Here is a 24,352-nt window from a genome sequence, read left to right on the forward strand (position 1 = left end):
TGCAGGGGAGCTGCTGAGAGCATGTGTGCACCCCAGGAGCAACCACACTGTGTACACGCAGACATCACATTAGGTCAGAATGGTGTCTGGTAAAACATATCATCTCCTTTGAATTATTGCAACACGTAAGCCGAGTTTGTTTGGATTGCATTATTTTCAAATAATCCAAAGACAAGCACCAAAATGATGTTAAATGCTGGCAGCTAAATGAACTTGAAGAACTCATAAGAGAGAAAGAGATAAATGTAGCTTGAAATTTTCAGCTCTGAGAAGATCTTAATGTTTTGACAGTGTTTGTTAGCCTAATGCAGAATTTTAAAATGGTTTAGTGAAAACTTTTTTCTTACACATTTGAGGAGCAGCAAGCCTGTGATAAACACTGTAGGGCAAAGGTGTGCAGTGCAGGAAGAATATTTTAGTTCTCTTTTCTGTCTTTCAGATACTTGGCCACACAAGAAGGGCTCGTTTGTGTAACAGCAGACAATCCAGGGTAACCGGTTTCTGCAATTTAACAGGCGTAAACAGACAAACTCCACAAGGACAGTTTGGGAAAAGCTGTCTTGATGATCACATGGAAAAGAGAAAATGAGCAAAGGGCTTAACTGGCCATGAGCTCAACGAGAATCCAGAGGGAAGTGCATGTCTTTAAAATTAATACGCAATTCTGAGCCACCTTCACCTAAATCTGTGACCCAAATCTACGGGAGAAATGGCTGTGCTCTGCTCTGCACTGTCTGTTTCCTGTCTGGACGCTTCAGGGCCTGAGCTGTCAGACACTCTTTGCTACGTGACTTATGTAAAAAGTGACTGTTTATGAGCCTCATGCTATCAGCACTCGTCAACGTGATAGAAAGTTAAGTGCAAGACTTTTTAGTGACTAGGAAGAGTTTTGTGATAAAACAATCTTGCTATGAATCTCTTGGAGGTAAGACTCTGCCAAATACACAGGTAGTACTGACACCACTGACCACTTTGATGCTTCCAGCTCACGCCCGGGAGGCACAGCCAGAGGCTTAAAGCAGTACCACTAACAAGGGGCTGGAGGGAGGGCTACGGGGCGCGAGGCAGGGGTGGGTGGAGGCTGCTGCTCCATGTCCAGGGTTTCTGTCAGTCATGAATCTCCCAGACTCTCCCCCAGAGGAGGGGGTTCAGCTGCCCACCTCACACAGTCCTCCCACTGGGAACTTCAGGTGGTACTTGGCAGGGGCCGCAGTGCCTCCAGGGAAATGCCGGGGCAGGCAGGGGTCAGGGGCTGTGCATGGGGGGAGTGGGAACAGGCTGAAGAAAGGGGCCTCCAGGCTGCCCCTGGGGGAGACTGGCTGGAAACCACACAGCCTTGGTTGCTGCCTCGCTGGCTGGAAGCAGCCAAGACCAGGGGATGCCGAGGGGAGCCACAGCGCCGTGCTGGATCCTTGGTTCTCCTACCCAGACTGGACACTGCGAGGGACGTTTGCAGGAGGTAAACCTCCTCAGGGTGTGGCCTTGGGAGTCCAGTCTGAGCCCCATCAAGCATGCCCTTCACACCACGGGAGAAGGCACTTTGTCACCAGCTTCCTCCCTCTCATCTTTCTGCAGCCCCAGAAAGACTTCCCCTGAAAATATTTAAAAGGAACCAAGAATAAAGTAGCATGTGAGGGATTAGAAAGGCTGCCGGCTGCCTTTTCAGGGGTGCAGGAAGTGCTCGAAGAGAGAAGGAGAGAGTGAAGCTGGTAACGGTGACGTGACGTGTCGGGAGCTGGCGGTGACGCAAAGCCCCGCCACCACCATAAACACTTCTCCCCACGACTGCGGGTCCTTTACCTCTTCCCGGTTTTCCCCGACTCAGTGTGTGGAGCCACACCCGCAGTCACTCCTCATGTGGATTCCGCTTTTGACCAACGTGTTTCCCAGTTGTCTCCATCCCAAAGCACTGTCCACTTCCCAGCCAGGAGCTCTTCTGGATTTAAACAGGGATCAAAAAATATTCTCTCAAATTGGGCTTTTCTGGAAGTACAGTCTTGGTTTGTCCAAATGATCATTTACTAAGAACAAAAAAGCAAGGCTGAATGTGGCCCAGACAAGCCTGAGCAGCCGGGCATTGAGGACGCAGCAAAGGTCTGAGCGGAAGAAATAAACCCTTGAAAACTGAGTTTACGTATTTTCTAAGACTCTTGAGAAACGTGCAGAAGACGTGGCTGTTATGAATAGCCTGGAAACAGCGGACCAAGCGCACATGGAGAGCTGTGTACTTTTCTTCATCAACTGTTCGTAAAACTGAAAGAAATCTTGTTGACAGAGTCTCTATTCTTTCTTTTTATTATTGTGGTAAAAGTTGTTCTGCCTCTGTGCGTAAGCGAATATAAATAGAACCATTTGCAATTCTGTTTTCAAACATCTGAACAAGCATGGTCCTAAAATGAGTGAAGGGCAAGGGGACATGTCCCGCCAGTGTGGCCTCTGCCATTGCAGGGTGTGACTGCAGACAAAACCCCCCATCGTGCTGAAGTTCACCTGCCAAGGCCCAGGTGCAGTGGGCGAAAAGGCACAGAAATGAGCGAGAGCAATGGAAGGGGCGCTTACGACATCCAGGTGTAAACATGGGCCTTTCATGAGAAGGAGGAAACAGAGGTACAGAACACGAAGCAAAGAAGCACCTGTGCCTGCCGGGTTCCCAGGGAACCGCCTGCAGCCTGTCCGAGAAACCCCCCGAGGGTTTCCAGTCTTTATGTCCGGTTATTTCTGTGACCCACGTGCACGGAGGCACAGCTCACCCTGACAAGAAGAGGCTGCGAAAGTCTGCCGGCCGTTACGCAGCGTCTCTACGTGCAGCTCGCTGTCCTGGGGCATGTCCTGCGTGGGGCCTGCACTGACATGACCCCAGGCTGCAGGGAGCACCGGCCTGGGGAGCAAACACTCATGGGGGATCGTCGTGACCTGAGTGGGCTGAATGTGTCCAAGGGTGGGATGTTGGGAGCAGCGGTCTTGAGAGGTACCCAGTGGCCCAGGGCCATTTCTTCTGTCTGCACCAGGGTTCGCTTTGATGTTCCCAGATCCTGGTGCTAAGGCGGGGCTTCTGCAGGCCACACGTTTGCCAGGACAGCCTGACGGGGCCAGGGAACGTGGGTGACCTGAAGTAGGTCAGAGCTTCTCTGGAGCAGAGCTGCTGGGGCTTCCAAGCCAGGGCCACCTCCCCTGCCCTCACAGTAAGACAGAGGAAACGAACCTGGGACTCCAGGCCTGACTTCTCGGAGCTCCCCGTGGAGGGATGGCTCTGTGTCCCAGAGGGCTTTGTAGGTGCAGCAGAATGACGCTCAGAGTAGCGGCTGCTGCCCCGTGGGCCTCCAATCACTGTGTCTGTGGGAACCCACACACACCCCAGGGCAGCCTCACGGGCATCTTTGCTGCAGAGAAGAAAGCTGTTCCGGATGCCAACTTTGAACAGGTCACCTCCCACTACAGAGCCAGGGAAACTCTGGGACCTGTGCAGAGAGCACGGTGCTGCCTTTCCATCGCTCTGAGCTGCTGTGGACGTGGCTTTGCTTCAACCTCCCCTGTGCCGGAGGAAGCACACAGACATGTTCTTAGTGATGAGATGCTAAGATCTGTCTGTTCCCCAGGGGATGTGCAGACCTCAGAAGGATGAAACATGAGCGCGAAGGGCTTCTGCAGGGGAGCACGGTCTCCCTGATGTCTGGCACTTCACTTTCTTCATTTAAAACTCTCTTCAAAATGGTTCTGTGACACCAGGTGGTTATAACGTAACCGAGCAGTCTGGCTGCTGCGCTGCAGTTGCAGTCGGCCTCCCAGTCCAGGAGGCCGACCTGCCAGTGCTTTTAGCTGCTCAGGAGCAGAGGTACACACTGTCGTTCTTCTTCCTTAATGAGAGAGGATCTGGAGGGGTCAGCTCACTTCCTCAGGTCACCCCTTGCATCAGGGACTCGAGACACTCCTGTCACGCCCTGCGCTGCTGCCCTGAGGGGTCTTCCTGGCTGGACTGGAAAGGGAATTGGAAATGCTTCACTCAGCAGCACGTTGGGATCAAGCTGTGAGCTAAGTGAGAAGCCGCAGGGAGAGCCATCCTCAGATCTGTTTCGCTCCGGGCTGGAGGCTGCTGCCGCCGCCACGCAGAGCCGCCTGCGGCTGCGCTCAGGGCTCTCCAAGAAGAAACCAAGCCTCGGAGGTTAGGACAAGACGGGCAGGACGGCCGGGCCAGAATCCAAGCTGGGAAAGTGAGTCTCCTTTCTCTCTCTCTTCAGGAGCTCAAACAAAATTGAGCCCCAGTCATCTCTGGGCACCCAGACGAGCCTGGCGACGTGGAGGCACCTGGACATACCGGGCTGGACAAGAGGAGACAAGGGGGAGTGTGTGTGTGTGTGTGTGTGTGTGTGTGCGCGCGTGTGCGCACGCGCACACACACACATGTGAGAGGATGACTTTGAAGATGGAGGAGCAGAGAATGAGAAGTGCAGCAGGGAAATCAGGAAGTGAAACAAAAAGAGTGTTTATTTTGACTCCGTCTTAGGTGTTTTACAGCCAGCAGCCTAGAGAGTTGGCAACATTAATGGTCTCACTTCTTCAGAAAACAAAAATGTTACCATTCTCAATTTTTTTTCTCTTGTTGTTCAAACAGGTACGTGACACACTTCGAAAGATAAAGATACAAAGACCTACAAAAACCTAGAACTCAGAATGAGCTACCGCTTGTAGCGCACAGGCAAGCACACCTCCCTGGGACTCAAAGGAGTCATTTCCTGCCGTGTGTCTGGGGTCCTTTCTGAGGATGAGGGGTCAGTGTTACCGTGAGTGCTGGGGACCTGGGACCCTGTGCATCCTGTTAGAGAGAGTGGAGGGGCTGGTCCCAGCGCTTTCTACTTGCTCCCCAGCTCCCTCCCGCTTCTGTTCTCCCACTGTCCTTTCTCCTCCTCCTCCTTGTCTTGCTAATCTAAGACCCCCGGAGCCAGGGTGGAGCTCAGCACCTACTGCTGTAACAAACAGCCCCTAAGGATGCATGCTCCCCACAGCTCCGCCACCAGAAGCCTGCCATCCGTTGCAGCACGTCATTAAACGTCCACCATGGTTATCTTGGCATTTCAGCATTTGGTGGTTGGGGGTTAATTTCTGGGTGTGCTATTGCTTGAAGAAATACAGTGTCTTTGCTTTGGTTCATAAACTCAGATTTTCCTTAAAATTTCATTCTGTCAGACACTTTGCATTCACACTGCTTGCAGATGGCAAACGTACCGTCCCCCTGTGTGCCATCGCATCACAGCCCCTGGGAATCCTCGCCCAGCCTCTCCTCTGCCTTTCATGGAGACATGTCCACCCATGCGACGCACCGCGTTCACTGTCACACCATCCAGATATTGTTTCGAGGTCACATCATAACATGAGCTGTGGATAAACCACTTCAACTCAGACATAATGGCCCGCACAGCAACACAGTGACACACAGCCTAGTTCCTGACGCCGCCCGTGCTGCGGAGAGCCACTGCATTTCTAACGAAGCGCGGCAGAAAGGGAGGGTCGCCAAAAGCAGATGTTGCAAAAATAGCCTCTGCCATTAAGGCAGCAAAACAATATGAAAATGGGAGGCACTTGAGGCCAGTGTGCATTTCCATAATTTATGGAAATGGCTTTTTCCTACATTTAATGGCTGTCCGGAGCTCCATTAAGAACCTGCCCCCTCTCCTTCTTCTTTTATATCCTCAAATTATAAATCACTACATCATTCTGCGGCGTTTTTGGTTTTAATCTCATTTAACTTATTGAAACGCGATCTGCTGTTTTCTTTGATTTGGGTTTGATGGACACCCCAGGACGTACAGCAAGCTTGGCAAGTCCTGGGCTGGAATCAGCAGCAAATTGCTGTTGGCATGTTGTGTTCATAATCATCATACCGCAGGCTGCCCCATCCGGGGGTCTTTCCCAGAGCTCTCTTTCTCCCCCTGGTGGGGGCAACTGGCAGAATCAGCCAGCCTGGGGTCTCTTCCCGCTCCCTCGTCAGCCCAGCCTGACGTGGCAGCCCTGACAGTCACCATGAGCCCGGTTTCATCCCTTTCCTCAGGTGACTGTTGTGAAAGGAAGTCAAATATTGTGGCTACCAAGAAGGCAGCCCTCTGGGCCCCACTGTCACTGTGAATGAAATGGGAGGAGGCAAGAGGAGGCACTCCCTGAGGGCTGCCTGGAAGGCGAGGGCAGGCTCTAGGGGAGCCCACGAGCACCCCAGCTGACGCTGCCTCCCACGGGAGCACTGCGAGGCCAGTGCCCCCCGAGTCTGCCACGCAGCGCTCCCGGTGCGCCTGCTCCTGCCTGTAGTCACTGAACGCTCCCTGTCTCCTGAGGCAGCCGGGAAGCCGAGGCTAATGGGACATGCTCTCTGCTGCGAGGAGCCCACATCACTGCAATTCCAGATGACGAACAGTATACATAAAAGTGGGCACAGAAGTGACCACTCTGCGGGGGACACCCAGGGAGAGCTCCCCGGGGGTGGGGGGTAGTTGATTGAGACACTACAGGGTAAAGAGGGGCTGAAAGATAGAGAAGTGGAGGACGGAATTTCCAACAAGCCCACCAGCTGACTTTGAAGGATGGAGGCTCTGGGAGCACCAGGGTCGTGGGGCCCAGAGCAGCAGGACCTCGAACCACAGCAGAAGGGGGTGGCCCGCATGACCTATGGACGGTGCGTTGAATTTAAGTTTTTATTTATCATTGAAGTATAGTCAGTTTACAATGTTGTGTTAGTCTCTTGTGTGCCACATAGTGATTCAGTTATACATATGTATTCTTTTCCGTATTCTTTTCCACTACAGGTCACTACCAGACATTGAATATGGTTCCCTGTGCTCTGCAGTAGGAACCTGTCATTTATCTATTTTGTATTTAGTAGTGAGTATCTGCAAATCCCAAACTCCCAATTTATCCCTCCCACCTCCCTTCCCCACTGATAACCATAAGTTTGTTTTCTATGTTTGAGTCTGTTTTTCTTTTGTAAATAAGTTCATTTGTGTCATTTTTTTTTTAGATTTCACATATAAGCAATAGCATATGGTACATGTCTTTCTCTTTCTGGCTTACTTCACTTGGGATGATCATCTCTAGGTCCATCCATGTTGCTGAAAATGGCATTATTTCATTTTTTATGACTGAGTAGTATTCCATTCCATCTATCTATCTGTCTATCTAGCTCTCTATCCCACAACTTCTTTATCCAATCATCTGTTGGATGATCTGTTGGCCATTTAGGTTGTCTCCATGTCTTGGCTATTGTAAACTGTGCTGCTATGAATATTGGGGTGCATGTATATTTTCAAATTAGAGTTTCCTCTGATATAGGCCCAGAAGTGGGATTATTGGACCCACTGATGTTTAAAGTCAGGCAGTGGCATGGGCAGATAGTCACTGACAGGTCCTAACTAGGGACCACATGGAGCATGGACTGGAAGGAACAGGTCAGAATGTTGAGACAGCAACGAGGGCCTGAATGAGGGCTTGGCCCCGGAAGGGAAGAAAAGCGGTTTTTGCTGAGTGATACTGAGGTGGAATTTGCAGAACATCGTGTTGAACAGCTGAGGGGAGAAGTGCAGGTGAGGACAATGAGGAGACCCCCAGCTCAGTGTCTGGGAGCAGAGGTGACCTTGATTAGGGTGAGAAACACAAGGTTAGGAACAGAAGGTAAACGTGGTCTCTAAGTCTTCAGCGGTGGGTGGAGAAGGGCACCACTCACTGTGCCTCAGGTGGACAGATAGGTGGTCTGTTGCTCTCACTAATCACTCAGGATTACAGGGAAGTAGAAGTTGTCCAGCGGTAGAAATGGGAAACACACAGACGCATCCAAATAACCAAGATGAAAAGGGAAGCTGTGGCCAGTTGACCAAACAACAAAAATGCAGAAAAGAAAAAAGTAAAACAGCACATAAAGCTCGAAACTTAGGTGAGATGGAGGGAATAAAATCAAGTAAATCCATTAGAATGTGTAAAGTTTTCTCTTTTTCAGTAAACTTTTTATTGGGTAAAATTTCAAACTCCAAAGGATGTAAGCGTTATAAAGAACTCCCTGTATAACCTTCATCGGGACCACCAACTGTTACGACTTCGTCGCACGTATTTTATCATCCTCTCTCTAATAGCTGTAATATCTTTCTGAACTATTTGAGGGTACGTTACACACATGGTGACCATTTACTCTTAAATAGTTCAGTATGAATTCCCTAAGAAGAGGGATAGTCTCTAAAAAACCACAGTAAAAGTGTCAAAATCAGGAAATTCATGCCCCATTTTATATATAAGCTGCATTTCACATCATATCTCATCAGTTGTCTCTATAATATAATTTATAGCAAATTTTTCCTGTTCAGGATCCAATTTGGGATCACACATTCCATTCCATTGTCATATATAATCTGGAAGGACTCCTCGCCCTTCCTTTGGCTTTCGGGACACTGAAATTTTTAAGGAATCCAGGTCAGTTATTTTGTAGGGTGACCTTCAGTTTGGTTTTGCATAACGTGTCACCATTATGAGACTTAGCTGATTCTGCATTTTGCAGCCATATTGCAGAGGCGATGCTGTATCGTTCCCTGTGCATCTTATCAAGACCACAGGATGTCCCCTAATCTCTTTGTTTGTAAAAATATCCTTGATGATGCCATTAAAGTGGTGTCCACCAGAGTTTTCCATCATGAAGTTACTGTTTTTCACACTTGTAATTTGTCATTTGTGGAGAGATGCTTTGAGACCATGAACATATCCTGTTTTTTGTCAAACTCTTACCCACTGATATTAGCAACTAATGATGTGAGGACTGAGAACAAGAAACAAGAAAGCTACAGAGGCAATATTAACATCAGATAGGGCAGAATTTAATATTGAAGACTCTAAACAATATGGAGGAATATTGTACCAGTGGCAAAAGTCCCAATGAAAAAAAATAGACGTATAAACATAATAATGTGATGAAAGGCTTTTATAAACATCACTCAATCAGATTTTCCCCTAGGAAAATAATAAGGACATAGATTAATTTTAGAAGTTAATTAAAACTTATAAATGTGTAAATAAATAGTAAGTGTATAGAGATAAGCACATCCTTTGGGGAGTGTTCTGTATGTTTATATATGGATTATTTATAAAATTGTTATGTACTTAGCTACAAAAGCCATAGCTTATATATTTTAAAAGTAGAGGCTCTTTTTTTAGTTCACATTCTCTGATTATAAGCTAATGAAAGTCAGAAATAAGTGATAAATGATAAGGAAAAAAACTTGACTCTTCAGATATTGAGAATGGCCATGTTAGATACCTTATGGATTAAAGAGAAAATTAAAACTGAAATTAAAATTATTTAGAAAGCAATAAAAAAGCATTTTATACCAAAACCTATGGTGCAAACATAAATGCTATATATACTGATTGCTACCATTATTTAAGAAGAGGAACTATGTATAAAAAATACTTGTGTTCATCTCAATAAATTAGGAAATAAGCCAAAACATACAAACAAGAATCAAGGAGAAATAAATAAAAGGGTATTAGAAACAATGCAATTTGAAACAATGAAAGCAATAACTGAAATGAAACTATAAATCCAAATCTGGTTTTTAAAACAATCAATATGATCAATGAACCTTTCACAGGCTTCATTAAGCACATTGCTGGAGTCATAAACACGAGCCCATCAGGGAAACGTATCCATCACACAAAAAAGCATAAGCAAGAAGGTTAGGCAGCTAAATATATGTCATCTTGGAGCATCTCCTACTCTCAAAATACCTAAGAAGCTACGCCACACGTTTTAGATGGCCTGACTCCAAAAAGATGGAATCACGCTGGAGGCTGGTAGACCACTGTTTCAAAAGCAGTGTTGGGGGATCTTTATATTGTGAAACAAAGAAGCTTCCTCTCCCTGCTTTTACCCTTAAAAGATTCGGCCCCAACCACGGTTCTCCTCATGCTTTCTCTGCATCCCTCACATGTTCACACGTGCCCTCCTTCCCCTTCTTGGCCAACGCTTCACAGCCAGACCAGGTGGGGTGGACCCGGAGGGGGCACGCTTCTGTTTCAGTGAATCCGCTCCAGTGTTCTGAGCCTTGGGCTTAGGGCTGCATGAAAGAATTCAGATGTGATATTTCCATAATATTATCATATAAGGAAGCTCTTCTTTATACCTCAGGAACTGATATCACACTTTCACTTAGCACAGGCATTTAGTTTCGCTATGCTCTTGGAGTTGAAATACGGTACATGCAAATTAAACATGAACAAAACAAAACCTTCTCATTCCTGCGTGTAAAGTACAGGACTCTCACCAGGCTGGATCTCGTAGACACTGTCAGGGAGCAAACCAGCACAGAGATGGGAGCTGGCCGAGGGCAGGGGTGGGGGCAGCGCGGCGATGTGCTGGGGGGTCTGGACTGCGCCTTCCTGAGTCACAGTTTCAGGAGCTCAAGGGGTAAAGAGGTCAGTGCATAAAGCATGGACTTGGGAATCCAGGTGTTTGGGTTTGAATCCTGCTTTTATTGCTTATTAGTTGTATAACTTTAGTTAAATTAATTTTAATATTTATGCTTCAGTTTCCCATGTGTAAAAAGGTATCAATAGTGTTTTTTCTTATATGGTTTCCTTACATGGGGATTAAGTGGGATATGATATAAAGTGCTTATAACACTGACTGACACAGAAGAAGTGCTATGTTTAGCTACAATTATTTTAAGCTAGATCAATAGTTTGGGGGAGACTCATTTTATTACACACTTTAATTTCATTTTTGTGATGAAAAATAAGATATAGAACACACCAGTAGCAAAAGCCTCAATTTGCAAATAAAATGCATCAGAGCCTGGGTGCAGGTCCTCGCTCACATTTGTGTGTGTGTGCACCTGTGCCTGTGTGTGCATGCGTGCACCGTTACGGTAGCTACAAACTCCCCAGTCACTTAAATGCACGAGCAACTTGAGCTGCGAAGCCTTCATCCTTACAGGATTCTACGCTCTAAAAATACTGTAAAATGTCAGGTGGCGTTGTGTGTACTTGACAAACACCCACTGAAGGAAGAAAGGCAGCAGTCACAGTGTCATTTAGACCAAGTACCCGAAGGATGAGGCTGACTGTCCAGAAGGTCCATTTTCACTTGCTGTCTGCGGAACCACTCGTGAGCATTAAGAATATATTTGAATGTGCCTGTTATTTTTGCATGAACTAAATATTTCCTTAATATCACTTCTGGAGCTATTGACAGTAGTCTTTAGAAGAAAGTTGTCTTTCCGTATACCTGACAGGCGGCTTGTCCTGTGGGCTCGTGGCAGGGTCCCCGCTCAGCTCTGCTTTAGGACGTCACAAGGCTGCCCTGGCTCTCCTTCCTTGGCTCACTATTTTAACTCTTTGTAACTTGAACCTCCCAAGAACACACTCCCTTTGATTGCATGATTTAGGGCATCTCTTCGCGGGAAGGAAAAATCAAGGAGGAGTGTTTTCCCAGTTTCCCGTATGTCAGATAGGGGCGAGAGCCTCTTTTTTTAACAAGTAGTCCAGATATTTTCTTCCATGTCTGTCCTGGGGCAGGAGCCAACTTCTATTTGTCTTGCTTTTCGGGGACAGACTGATTTCCAAGTCTGGGGCATAGCCTCCCCCCCACCCCACCGTCTGCACGTCGCTGGGGGCAATGAGTCTGTGGGTGACACCTTCTCCCCGTTGTAATTGAAAACAGCTTTGTGTCTTTCTCTGGTGTCCAATAGAGACTCATTCTGAATGATGGGATTAGGGAGAGTGGCTTTAATTTTCTTCTTCTCCTTCCCCCCCAGTTTCTATAATGAACATGTTTAACTTCTATGAACAGAAGAGAGAGGACAACAGTTATGAGGTGGGGGCATTGATCACTGATGCATTACTTGGAGAATCAGAATAGGTTGAAATTGTACCTCCGCAGCGAGTCAGGCAGAGTAAGTAAAGGCACCTTAAAGCCAGTTTTGATTTCTAAGCACCTCAGAAGTATAAATAAAAGACACAAAACAGTAGTTATAGCATTTCAGAAAATTAGTAAGCTCAGGGACAAGGGAGGTATATTGTTATTCTATAAATAAATAGCACAGCTTTAAGCTTATATTGCTTTTGCTTGCAGATGAATTTGAGTTTGAATATCATATGCAAATTGAAAATGCAGGTAGCCCAGAGAGATTATACTCTTACGTTTTCATCACATAATAAATCACTTTTGAATCCTTCCAAATGAATTTACTCCTTGTACTGGTATTAACTTTAAATACATTGGCATAGAAGTTTAATTTTATAATTAGTTTGTGCCGTGCAACCCTGTAGGGAACCAGAACGGGGCTGGGGCTTGGGGGGAGAGAAGGAGGAGTGGGCTGGGGAGATAGGGGAGGAGTTTGCTGTCTGATCCAGGAAGCGCAGGCTTCAGTTGCTTCAGAGCCCCTTTCAGAAAGTGGATGGTAGAAATCGGGGACTTCTCCAGAGTGCAGGGTCTGAACAGTTTTTTGAATCACCCCGGCCATGCCCTCCTGTCTCCTGCCGGTCACTTTTTGCGCCTCGTAGCTTCCGTGCTGGCAAAGCCCAATCTGAGGCAGGTGGGAGAGGGCAGGTGGGAGAGGAGGGCAGGTGGGCACTCCCAGGCCTGTTGAGTGAGGGGGACGTGGCTGTGGGTGGCTCACCAGGAGCAGCCTCCTTGCCATCTCTGAACCCCCAGGAGCGTGTCCCAGGCAGCCAGGATGCGGGGTCCCGCACGCCCTGGGTGGAGCCAGGGTGAGCATGTCCTCATCCTGTCTTCCCATTTCCTGCCAGAGAGCGTCTTTGCTGCTCTAAAGCTGTCTAGGACGGTGTGTCTGAGAGCAGCTCATCCGATGTCTGCCTAGGTCGTCAAAACGGGAAGAGTAAGCCAGCAGTGCTCTCCATTTCACGCTGTTTCTTCTCTGCGTCAGGATCCGCAAGTTCCTTTAGTTCCTAAGCCTGAATTTCACATGCCGTGATGGTGTGAAGGATCAAAAAAAAGTGGAGTGAGAATAAAGAGGAGTGATTATGAGAGTGTAAACGGCACGTCCGTGATTATAAACAGAAAAAAGAGCAATTGTCAACTCTGGTTTGGACTCGATGAGACACCAAGGAAGGGTTTCTGTTCATAGAAAACCACTCTCGGCTGAGTTGGAAGCTGACTGTGGGCTGGTGGAGCTGCAGGGGATTCTTAAAAAACTCCAGCCCCCGTGGTCTATTCCCTGGGAAACAATCCTCAGGAGGATGGGAGGAGAAGGCGAGGGTGAGTGTAGTCGTGCTCGAGGCGACCGGGAGGCTGGAGGCTTTCAGTGTCAGTTCTCATGGCTGCTGCTCATCTTCGGGTTGTGTAGCTGGTTTCATCAATAAGTTTGGTTGCTTTTTATCCCTTTTTGAATAGCTATCTGGGAATGATTAGTTCTAAATCTAGTTTGCACAGGTAGAGCTATAAGGCAAGTGATTTGTTCGGTTTGCTCATTTTCTCAATTTTAAATGCTCTTGGCAAGGAAGCCATCTATCTTTTGCAGCAAAGCCTTTGTAAGCCCTCCCCCAGTGAAAGGGCCTCCGCAGGGGCAGCTGGAGAGGGGGCGGCCCGAGGGGTGCCTGCCCTCTATGTGGGGGGGGAGCCCGGGGAGGGGAGGGAGGAGCCTGGCTGCACGGGGGGGTTGTCTTGTCATCTTGTTGCCATCTCTGTCCTTCCCACCCTCTGGACCTTGGGAATTCTCATGGGGAAAAGTGTTAGATCCTGGAGCTGAGCCTCAGGGCGCAAACCACACTGCCCAGGGGACCAGGGGACAATTGGAAGAGAGTCTTGGGTCCTTTATCTGCTCCTCCCTTGAGGGCTCAGGGAAGACGGGACACTCCGGGGGTTGTCCGGAAATTCCTTAATTGGTAAACAGGGCTGGGAAAGTGCCTGGGATCCTTGCAAAGGAAGGTGTTGGCTAAGCTAGATGGAGGTGTAATGTTATTCCAGAGAACCAGGGTTTGCAGCTGATACAGGAAACTCCGAGGGTGGAGTCAGACTGAGCGTGTTTTGCGTCTCTCCCCTCAGTGCACAGAGAGGACAAATCTGCCTTTGAAAACAACAGGAACCACATTAGCTCCCAAAGCTTTAAGCAAGAGCAGGCGGAAGCTTTGAGGCAGCTGGTGGAGGGGAGCAGAAGCTCGGAGCAGGCAGCCAGCTGGGAAATCAGAGTGTGACCAGGGCTGGTCGCGGCCGCCTGGGCTCCCGGCCCGCCCTGCTGAACCCTCTGGGGGAGTCTCACTCTGGGGAGCATGCTCTCCTGCAGGGAAGGCTGCCCCGGTGGGGTGGGGTGGGAGGGAGGAGTGGGGGCGGCAGAACGGAGGACTTGTGAACTTGTGTCCACAATTTGTGGTGAGGACTGAGGGGGAGGGGGACCCTGAGAAACACTGGAGAATTTTATTCCCCTGCCCACTGGGCAGGCCCACCTGCAGGTTCTAACTCAGATCAAATGGAGTTCGTCCGGACAGCCCTTCCTCCGCATGGGCCTCCTCCGGGTGCGTTTTCACTAACTCACGGTCTCAGTCTGCTGGGGCACCTGTAACATAACACCACAGACATAACACCACAGAAATAAACACACGTGTATTTCTCACAGTGCTGGAGGCTGGAAGCCCAGATCAAGGCGGTGACAGATTTGGGATCGGGTGACGGCCCAGTTCCTGGCGTGTAGACCACCACCTTCTTACTGTGCCCTCCAGTGGCCTCTCCTTGGTGCCTGGGAGCGGAGAGACCAGGCTCTGGGGTGTCTCCCGGTGAGGGCACTAATCCCATCGGGGCCCCACCCTCATGACCTCATCTACCCTCAGCACCTCCAAACCCTGTCACATTGTGGGGTGGGGGCTTCAACACGGGCATCCAGCAGATCACATTCAGAGAACAGAAAAGATTTCCAGGCAAATCCAAGGCCCCGAGGCATGTGAGCACTCACACTGAGCTCCTTGCTCACCTGCATGCACCAAACCCGATGGTCCCCAGGTCTCCACCTCAGGGCAGCACCGCTCACTCCCCTGCTGCCCCTGCCGCTGGAGCTGCATCTCCCTCCCACCTCGTGCAATGCCAGGCTCCTCACCTGGTCTCAGCCCTGCCCTCCACCACTGGTCGGGAGCGGCTGCCTCCCTGCGGGTGGAAGAATAAAGATGGGACTCCTGAGAGTGGATGAGACAGCTGCCCCTGCTCTCAGCACACGTTGCCTCCACAATCCCATTACATCTTCAGGCCCCAGGCGCCCTTCCCTCCCCTCCAATAAGGCACGTGTCCCATCTGGTAATTACTCCTTTATCTGTGCTCCTCCTCTTCCACCAGACTCCCCGTTCCTGCAGGGCTGAGCCGTCTTTGCTAACTCACCTCCACAGGGTGCTCAGCACTGGCCCTGGCTCAGGAAAGGATCCTGAATGGGATGATTGACAGATGTCCAAACACTCTTCATTCTCACATCTGAATCCCAGCCCTCCAGTGAGCGATCTGTCTTAAAGAGCTTCCCACCCACAGCCTGAGTGGCATCCATCCCCGGCGATCAGCGTGCAAGGCTGTATCTAAACAGCCTCTCCGATTGCTGCTCCCATAGCTCTGCACCCTGATAGCATCACCTCATCTACAAAAATTAATAGCACATTTCCACCTCCCAAGAGTCAGAGATGGGAATCCTCAGAGCTTCCGACCCGTTGTTAGGTGGTCCAGCCTTGGTTTTGGGGTTCACACTGTAAATGACAGGCGGGCAGCTTCTCTTGGTCTCCTCCTCTCTTGGGAGTGTGGGGCTGCAGGCGGGCTCAGGGCAGAAATACGCCAAGGGCAGCTGGCTGGCAGCGGGGATGGGGATTTTTATCTCAAACCCTAATAAAAAGGAAGGAGGCTACTGAGATGAGGGAACCTAGGTCGTCCAGAGTGACATCGCGACGTGGCCTTCCTCTTGACAGGTGGAATTTGCGCTCCTTTCACAGATGTCTATTTCTTGGTCCCCCAGGAATGCAGAAGATAAATATATTAAGAAAAGAAAAATAGGCTTTTTCCAAAGAACACGTTTTCCAAGGAAACTCCCAACTAGATTCTGTTTTCAGTTTTAGCTCTTCTGGTACAACTGTTGTGCTAACACGTGTCAAGCACACCCGAAAGCGAAGCCCCGGGCGCCTGGGCCCCCGCCATTCTCACGCAGACGGGGACTTGGACGCACAGCGGACGCAGCTCACAGGTGCTTGGCGCCGAGGCCACGGTGGCTGTGAGGCTGGGGCTGGGGGCCAAGAGCATCTCCAGGCAAAGCGCATTCCCAGGAGATCCACCATGCCAGGTCACAGGTCAGGGCACTGAGCCGCTGCCCTTCAGATGAGCTGGGGGCGCCAGAGGGCTCTGTGTCACACTCATGCCCACCCCCGGTTGGTTTTCTCTAGAAGGACATTATAAGGATATGAGTTGCATGTCTTTTGTGTACGTGTTTTTCTTTCTCTCCCCGCCAAACCCAGCTCCAGGTACTGTGGCAAACAGTTGGTAAATTGTAAGCTCAAGATCACTTACGGCTTCAGAAGGGAGAAGGGTACATAAACATGAGGGTTTTTTCCAACTGTCGCCGCTAAATTTTAACTTGCTACTGAATTAAATTTAAGTAAAGGAAAAAAATGACAGGTTATAGATTTACACAAGTTCTAATCCTGAAACAATATTAAATGAAAACATTCCTTCGAAGCTTTGATTTCAAGGGGCTGGGGTGATGGGGGCAGGGGGCAAAGTCTCAAGCTGTGCCTTCCAGGGTGCGTCCTGGACCTCAGGGATGGCTGGTGAGGCAGCCTCTTGGGGTCCAGCAGGCGGCTTCTGTCGGCATGCAGAGCACAGTGTATCAATCAGCGTGGTGCTGTTTGCATGTCTAAACTCTGCACTTCAGTTTGAAGCAGCTGAAATTCACTTGACTTGAGGTGGCAGAACAGCAGCAGGGAGCCGGGTGGTACAGGCGAGGTGAGCCTGGAAGAGTCAGAAGCCAGGACAGACCCCCTGTGCTCCCCACACCCGCCGCAACCCGCTTGCTGCTGTGAATCAACAAAGGCACTGGAGAGAGGGAGGGGAGGTCTAGACGCCCCCTTTTATCTCCTCTTTTTAATTGCCCTCCACCTGCATTCAAATCCCCATGCACCAGTCTCCAGCATTTTCCACAACGCAGTGTCTCTTGCGACAGAGCCCGATGTTTCCTGTCAGTCTCTGTGTGTCTTGTTCAGTCTCGAATCAGGAAGGAGACCATGGCAGACAGCGTCTCAGCACGAGCCTCAGCTTGCAGCACTGCGGGACGGGGGAAATGAGCTCGGAGCCTAATGTGTCTAGACAGCATATTTAAACGGCCAGGAAGCAAGCGAAGGACCTCTGGCTCCAGGGTCCGGGCTGCACGACCTTGTGCTCTCTGCTCCCTTTTCCTTCTCGATTTGCCCCAAAGGGAGCCGCGGTGCCGAGTGCGTGCGTCTGAGGGCTCTTGCTTTCTCTGCTTTTTAGTGCTGGTTCTCATCAATTCACTGCCGCGTAAGAATCAGCACTTCTATGATTTAACGTTGTACCAAAAATGTGCAAAAATCTCTTCTTTCTGGACTTTCCTTGCCAGTGATGGCTTCTTTCGCTCGCCTCTGGACAGTCCATCCCTGAAGTGAGGCAACGTGGGAGGAGAGCTGCAAAGAGGGGCAGACACTGGAGAACGACCAAGTGAGTCCAAGCACACAGCGCCCGGGACGGAAAATAACCATCTCATGACAAACAGAGCGAGCGAGCGGGGCGCGTTTGGCAAGGACAGCGAGGTGTGAAGGGCCGGGAGGCTTGGACCTGCTGGGCTGATCTCCCTGGAAAGGCTCTGGGTGCGGATGTTCATGGACCAGCAAGGAGGTGAGATCAGGGTCTGTGCACAGGGGGCCCTGCTGACCTCCTTCCTGAATATTTTTATTATGAAGAAAAAGTTTCCTCTAAGAAAAGCACTGAGGACAAAACGCCAACCCCACAAACGGTCTCCAGTCTTAACCACCATCGCCCCCTTCGGCCACACGCGGGTTCCTGTCTGCCTCTTTGCTGGCCCCCTACACCCCAGCGGTGGGACGCCACCACTCCTCAGCAGTCGACCAGAACCCCGGATTCTTGACTCTGAGAGGGAACTGAACCCATCTGGCTGAAGCTTTTCAGCAGCCGGGGACAGAGGGCGACACCAGAACTTTCGGGGAATAAAGAGGGCAGAACGCAGGTATCTGTCAGTCCCGTGATTAATCCCTAATGAACCTTTACGTTTCCACAAACAAAGCTGGATCAACTGTACTTCTTCATGGAAGAAATACAAGAGTTCAAGGGAAAATACTCGGTTGCGTTTTGATCTTAGAACGACGCAGAACAAAACAAACATTACTGCCGCCAGTGCTAACTCCCAAACAGACTGAACTCCCAAAGCTTATTTGAAGACACGTGTGGAACATTTTGATCACATATTCTAAAATAAAGCAACTCAACACGTCACAGTCGAGTGAGGGGAAACAGTGGTCCCCGTCCTGTTCTGTAATTGTGTTTGAAATGCTATGTGCACGCGCCCAGCAGCTCACTCAGCATTTCTTTGTGGGGGAAACCCTGAAGTGCCAGTTCCAGTGGCCACAGATTCATTTTCAAATTGAGGAAAAATCTTCTCAAAGTGGTGCCAAAGATGAAATACTGTGCCACCATATTGTCACAATTCTCCCCTTAAAGGTATTCTGAATTGGGATGAGGGGCAGGGTGTGGGAGGTTAGATTGGGTTTTCCTGATGACTATGGAACAAACATTGGTCTTTTGCTGAATTAAATGCTGGTGAAGCAAGACAAGCTGCAAGGCAGAGGGTGGTCACAGACAATGCGGGACAACCTCTACTTCTGCCCGGATTTTTCTCCATTATAGTCACACCTGAAACCGTAGCCTAGGCTACAAACCTGCCCATTATGTGTGATGTTTTGCATCCCCCTGGAAACTTAATTTGCAAATTCAGAAGTCATAGAGCCCCTTCTCCATTTCTGGTACATAGCAATTTAGGTACAGTGACAAGGAACTACTAGGGTCGGCCTGTCTAGTATGTTATGGTAGAAAAAATCTCGTTATTGCCAGAGAGTCACTAAAGCTTGAGATATGAACACCTGCTATTAAAACACATGAAAAGACAGGGGAGGGTATAGGTCAAGTGGTAGAGTGTGTGCTTAGCATGCACCAGGACCTCCTCAAAAAATGAAGAAACCTAATTACCCCCGCCAAAATAAAATGATTAAATAATACAATAATAAATAAATAAAATATTTTTAAAAACATGAAAAGAGTGAGGACTTTAGGATTATATAGGCTAGGATTTGAATCCTCTACCAGTGCTGAGTCTTGAGAGTTACCTGCATGTCCAGTTTCCTTACTTGCTAGACAGAGACTGTACTTCCTACCTCTGAGGGCTTGGATGGCAACTGAACATTATAAGACAATTTATGTACATAAAGAACCAATGCAAAATAAACTTTTTCTCTAAAAGAGCTGATAAATTAAAACACAGTTGAAAGGGTACATATTATATTTAATATTGCGTTGAAGGGGACATGTATCCCTGGCAAGCTGACCTTCTAAATAACCTGAACACCTAACAATTATAACAATAATTTCCACTTACACAGAACCTAAGAATGGCTCTAAATGATTTGCACATGTTAAGTTATTTATTTCTTACACACCCTTAAGAAAGGGAGTATTATCATGTCCACTTTACAAACGATGAAACTGAGGCACAGAGAGGTTACACAATTTTCAAAACTGTGTACATCTACCACTTGGTGGGCCTGAGATTTGAACCAGGGCAATAGACTTCAGAGTTCACACTATCAGCTGCTACACCAGTGTCTTGCAAGTCAACTAACAAGCAGGTAGAAATGCTGGCTATATTGGCCTGGGCACACGTTGAAATATGTAGATAAGGCACCTGGAAAGCAAGGGAAATTCTCAGCAAGTCAAAGCTTGGGAACAGCCTGAAACGAAGGTGCCAGGGAGCAGCTGCTGCTGCAACTTCCTGGCGGGACTAGGAGATGGGAGACCAGGCAGCAGTGCGAGTAGCAAACGTGTGTAACTAAAGCCACGGGTCTACACATGGTATGTGCCGTACAATTATGACCCTCACAGAACTGCATATTCAGGAAAAGGTAGAGAATGTTTGTTGATCAGTTCAGAAAGCAAACATGCTTGCCTTAACCTGGGCCTTGAGAGGAAAAAAAAAAGCATTTCAAAGAATATGTAATGTGGGCCTGCCTACTAGTGAAGTTTCTATTACCCATAAATAAAAAGTTGTGAACTGGCATAAAAGGGGCACAGAGCCAGAAGTCCCCTGTGGCAGCCAGAAAGGGACACAAAACCCACATTTTAGGGATTCATCTCCAACCCAGTCTGCCATGGGTTGGCAGATATAACACCCACTCAAGAGGAATTCACATCCAACACACTGAGGAGGGGACCTACTGTGACAACATCAGGAGACGCAATCAAGTCAGGAAAGGTGCCCAGAACTTGATATGGGAGAACTCCTGGGGAGAACTCGGGAGATGAAGCCATGAGCAGGGACCAGAGGCATGAAGAGGAGGACTCTGCAAGAGAGGGAGGCGCCAGACATGACCACCTGCCACACAGGTGTGAAAGTCACGAAATAGCTGAGATGAAAGAGATGAGTGATTGAGGGCATGAGGAGGTGGGCGCCAAGCAGAATAGATGTAGTGAAATGTAGGTTGCTCTAGGGATACACTCAGTATTATTTTGAGGATGGCTTTAAGGACTAAGTGAAATGGTATTTATGAAATGCTTAGGAAGCAGTAACTTGTTAAAGTAAAAACTATAAAACATACACACATTTATATGTATATATATGGCAATTGAACACTACCTGAACTTTATATACATAATAAATATATATATATATACACACACATATATACACATACATATATACACATACATATATAGACACACATACATACACACATGAAAGGCAAAATTATTGTCCAACATAGATTTAATGAGGGTTCCAAAAGAAGAAAATAGGAAGAACGAGAGAGAAGAAATATCCAAAGTATAAAGGCTAGACATTTTTAGGGTTTAAGGAGAAATCTGAATTCTCTTAAGCAGAAAAATCTGTGAATCCAACAGGATAAATAAAAATACATACAACTAGACACATCATAAAGTGACTACAAAATCAAAAAAGAAAAAAAAATCTTAAGTTTATCCAGTGAAAAAACTAGATTGACTTACATATTAAAAATTTACCTGACAAAAGACTTCTCAATATTAACAATAGAAATGATATAATAATAGAATAATTTTCAAAGTATTAAAAGAAAACAAACTTCTGCTTGGAATTCTACATCTAACTAAGCTACTATTTAATAATGAATTTTAAATAATTGTATTTTCAGGCAAAGATTGAGGAATTTAACCACTACTTAAAACTTTATAAAAGAATAAGAGAAATTACTCTAGAAAGAAGAAAACTGAAGCTAGAATAAACTGCAAGTGAGAATAGTTGGGCTCAAACAAAATAAGAAATGAAAGCGAAAAATAACAACAGGTATCACAGAGATACAAAGAAATCATGAGAGACTGCCACGGACAGCTATGTGTCAACAAAGTGGACTCTCTGAAAGAAATGAACGTACTTCTAGAAACACAGAAACTTCCGAGTCTGTATCAAGAGGAAACAGACAATCTGAATAGAAGAGTCACCAGTGGTGAAATTGAATTTGTAACAAAAACTCCCAGCAAACAAAAGTCCAGGCCCAGATGGCCAGAGAAATCACAAACCACAACGAGCTGTCAGGTCTGCCAGAAAGGTTGTTATTAAAAAATCTACGAATAGCAAATGTTGGTGAGGCTGTGGGGAAAGGGGATGTTGGTGGGAATGCCGATGGGAATGTAAATTGGTGCAGGCACTGTGGAAAACTGTAGAAAGGTTTCTCACAAAACTAAAAGTAGAACTACCATATGATCCAGCAGTTCCACTCCTGGGTATGTATCTGAAAAAAATAAAAACATTAATTCCAAAAGATACATGTAACCCAATGTTCATAGTAGCATTAGTCACAGTAGCCAAGATATGGAAGCAACTTAAGTGTCCACCAACAGACGAACAGATAGAGAAGACGTGGTTATGTGTACACAGTGGCTTATCACTCATCTGCTAAAAGAACTGAATTCTGCCATTTGAAACTATGTAGATGGATCTGGAGAGGATTATGCTCAGTGAAAAAAGTCAGAAGGAGACAGATTAGTGCTGTGTGTCATCACTTACATGTGGAATCTAAAAAAATAAAACAAACAAATGACCATAACAAAACAGAAATAGACTCACAGATACAGAGAAAAAATTGTTGGTTACCAGTGGGGAGAGGGAAGAGGGAGGGGCAAGATAGGGGTAGGGGATTAAGAGGTACAAGCTACTATGTATAAAGTAAATAAGCTATAACCTTACAGTGTACAGCACAAGGGAATGTAGTCATTATTTTATAATTACTTTAAATGTAATATAATCTACAAAAATACTGATTCACTATATTATACACCTGAAACTAATATAATGTATAATTTTATTATTTGTTTGCTGTGATAAAAAAGAACTGAAAAATTGGACATTAGTAACATACCAGAATGTAGTGATTTAATAAATTATTACTATTATAAACTATTAGTAGATCACTGATAAAGAAGGATAAAGATCATGATTAGCTCCATTTTTCATGTTAAGTCACATGTATATGTTAAAATCTTGAGAAATAAGATCATAGATCTTAAGAAAGACTTTTAAGGGAATGTGTAAATAATTAAAGAAATAATTCCATAGTAGCTGCACCAGTTTACATGCTAAATAATTAAGGAAATAAAATCGAGTGAAGAATATTTGATCTGTGCAATAGCAAAAAAAAAAAAAAAAGAGAAAAGAGAACAAATTTACAGACATACTAGGAGGTTTTAACACTATTCTCGATTATAAGGGTATATTAAACATATTTTACTTGACTAGTTTAATTGAATAAAACATACATAGAATTTTGTCCTCAATTATAATTATTTTAGAGCACATATAGAGCCATTATAAAAACTGACCTCCTAATGTTAAAGTGTATCCCATCGAATACTAAAGAACAGGTATCGTAAAGATAATGACATCGTAGAGTAATAAGTCTGAGAAGGAACGTTCTAGAACATTTAGGGAGATGTATAGAGAGGCAAGGAGGGAGACTCCGTGGAGAGACCGAGGTTGCTGACCCAGGGATGAAGATTAGTCAGAACCATCCTTCTCACGTGCAGTGATGGATGCTACAGTAACAAGCTTTCGAAGTCCTTGGGAAAAATCAGTTTAACCTCAGAATGCCGCATCCTGTGAAAGTCACATTCAAGGATAAAAGCTAAGTACTTCTGAGTGTAAGGCAAACCTAAACACTCTCTCTGGAAGCATTACTCAAAGTTTGCTACAGCAAAGTGCAGAATGAATACAATGAAAAAAGAGAATGTCAGACGCATGAAACAGTGATGTGCAAAATAATACTGCCTGGTAAAACTTGTGGTTGACTCTGAAAAATGTGGTTAAAAAATAAGACAATTAATACACATCTGGACATGAGTTCACAGAGGATAACGATGGCAGAGATGCTGGGAAGCAGAGAAGAAACAGATGCACGAAATCTTCTTGCCTTGTTGGGGGGGGGTGAAATCTAGACATTAATCAAATTGTCTTTATACAAAGTTTCAGGGCTTTGTAAGCCTATTTAGTAAAACTAAACAAACCTCCAAACTCATTTCAGAGGCTGCAGCCGAGAGAGGAGTCCCCAGAGGTGAAATGGAGAAGGAGCCATGGGACAGCCCACAGCATCCATCTCCCTTCTCACCAGCGTTCGTCCTCCAGGGCTCCCTTAACATTCGTGAGAATAAAGGCATTGGTTTCGAGAGCCCAGGTTACTCCATGACACTCCTCTTCTCCTGGGCGCCTTACATCACACGTCGTTCCCTCAGCCACCCCGTCAAACACCTTCATAAAGCAACGTCATCTAACCCTGCTTTTGAGGCTTGGATAAAACATGTATTCATCACGACTTCCCTAGATTCAAAAGATTACTAAACACTTTTACTCCTACAAGGAAGAACTGTAGACATTGATTAACATTTATTAAAAAGGACAGTTTTGATATGGACTAGAAAGTTAGATAACGCTGTCTATCTGGTAGGAGGGAGCTGGTGAGTGTAGGAGTTGGCAGAGAATATATGCAGGTGACTGCTGCTTTCTCTTCATCTTCTTTTCTGTTTATATTTAATTTCTATGATGCCATAGAGAGATTTAGGCTTGGACACACGCATGTGCATGCGCACGCACACACA

The 24,352-nt window shown here is 46.8% G+C and overlaps 1 long non-coding RNA gene across 1 annotated transcript; it reads right to left on the reverse strand.

The window, feature by feature from the left end:
- Nucleotides 1–12,268: 12,268 nt before the first annotated feature.
- On the reverse strand, nt 12,269–23,136 carry LOC140690051 (uncharacterized). Its single transcript, XR_012065252.1, has 5 exons — nt 23,084–23,136; nt 20,450–20,574; nt 15,066–15,112; nt 14,422–14,531; nt 12,269–12,933 (listed from the first exon to the last, which is right to left on the reverse strand). It is a non-coding gene; the product is annotated as an uncharacterized lncRNA (long non-coding RNA).
- Nucleotides 23,137–24,352: the final 1,216 nt, after the last annotated feature.

This window comes from Vicugna pacos, chromosome 3 (genome assembly GCF_048564905.1).
Source record: "Vicugna pacos chromosome 3, VicPac4, whole genome shotgun sequence".
NCBI lineage: Eukaryota > Metazoa > Chordata > Mammalia > Artiodactyla > Camelidae > Vicugna > Vicugna pacos.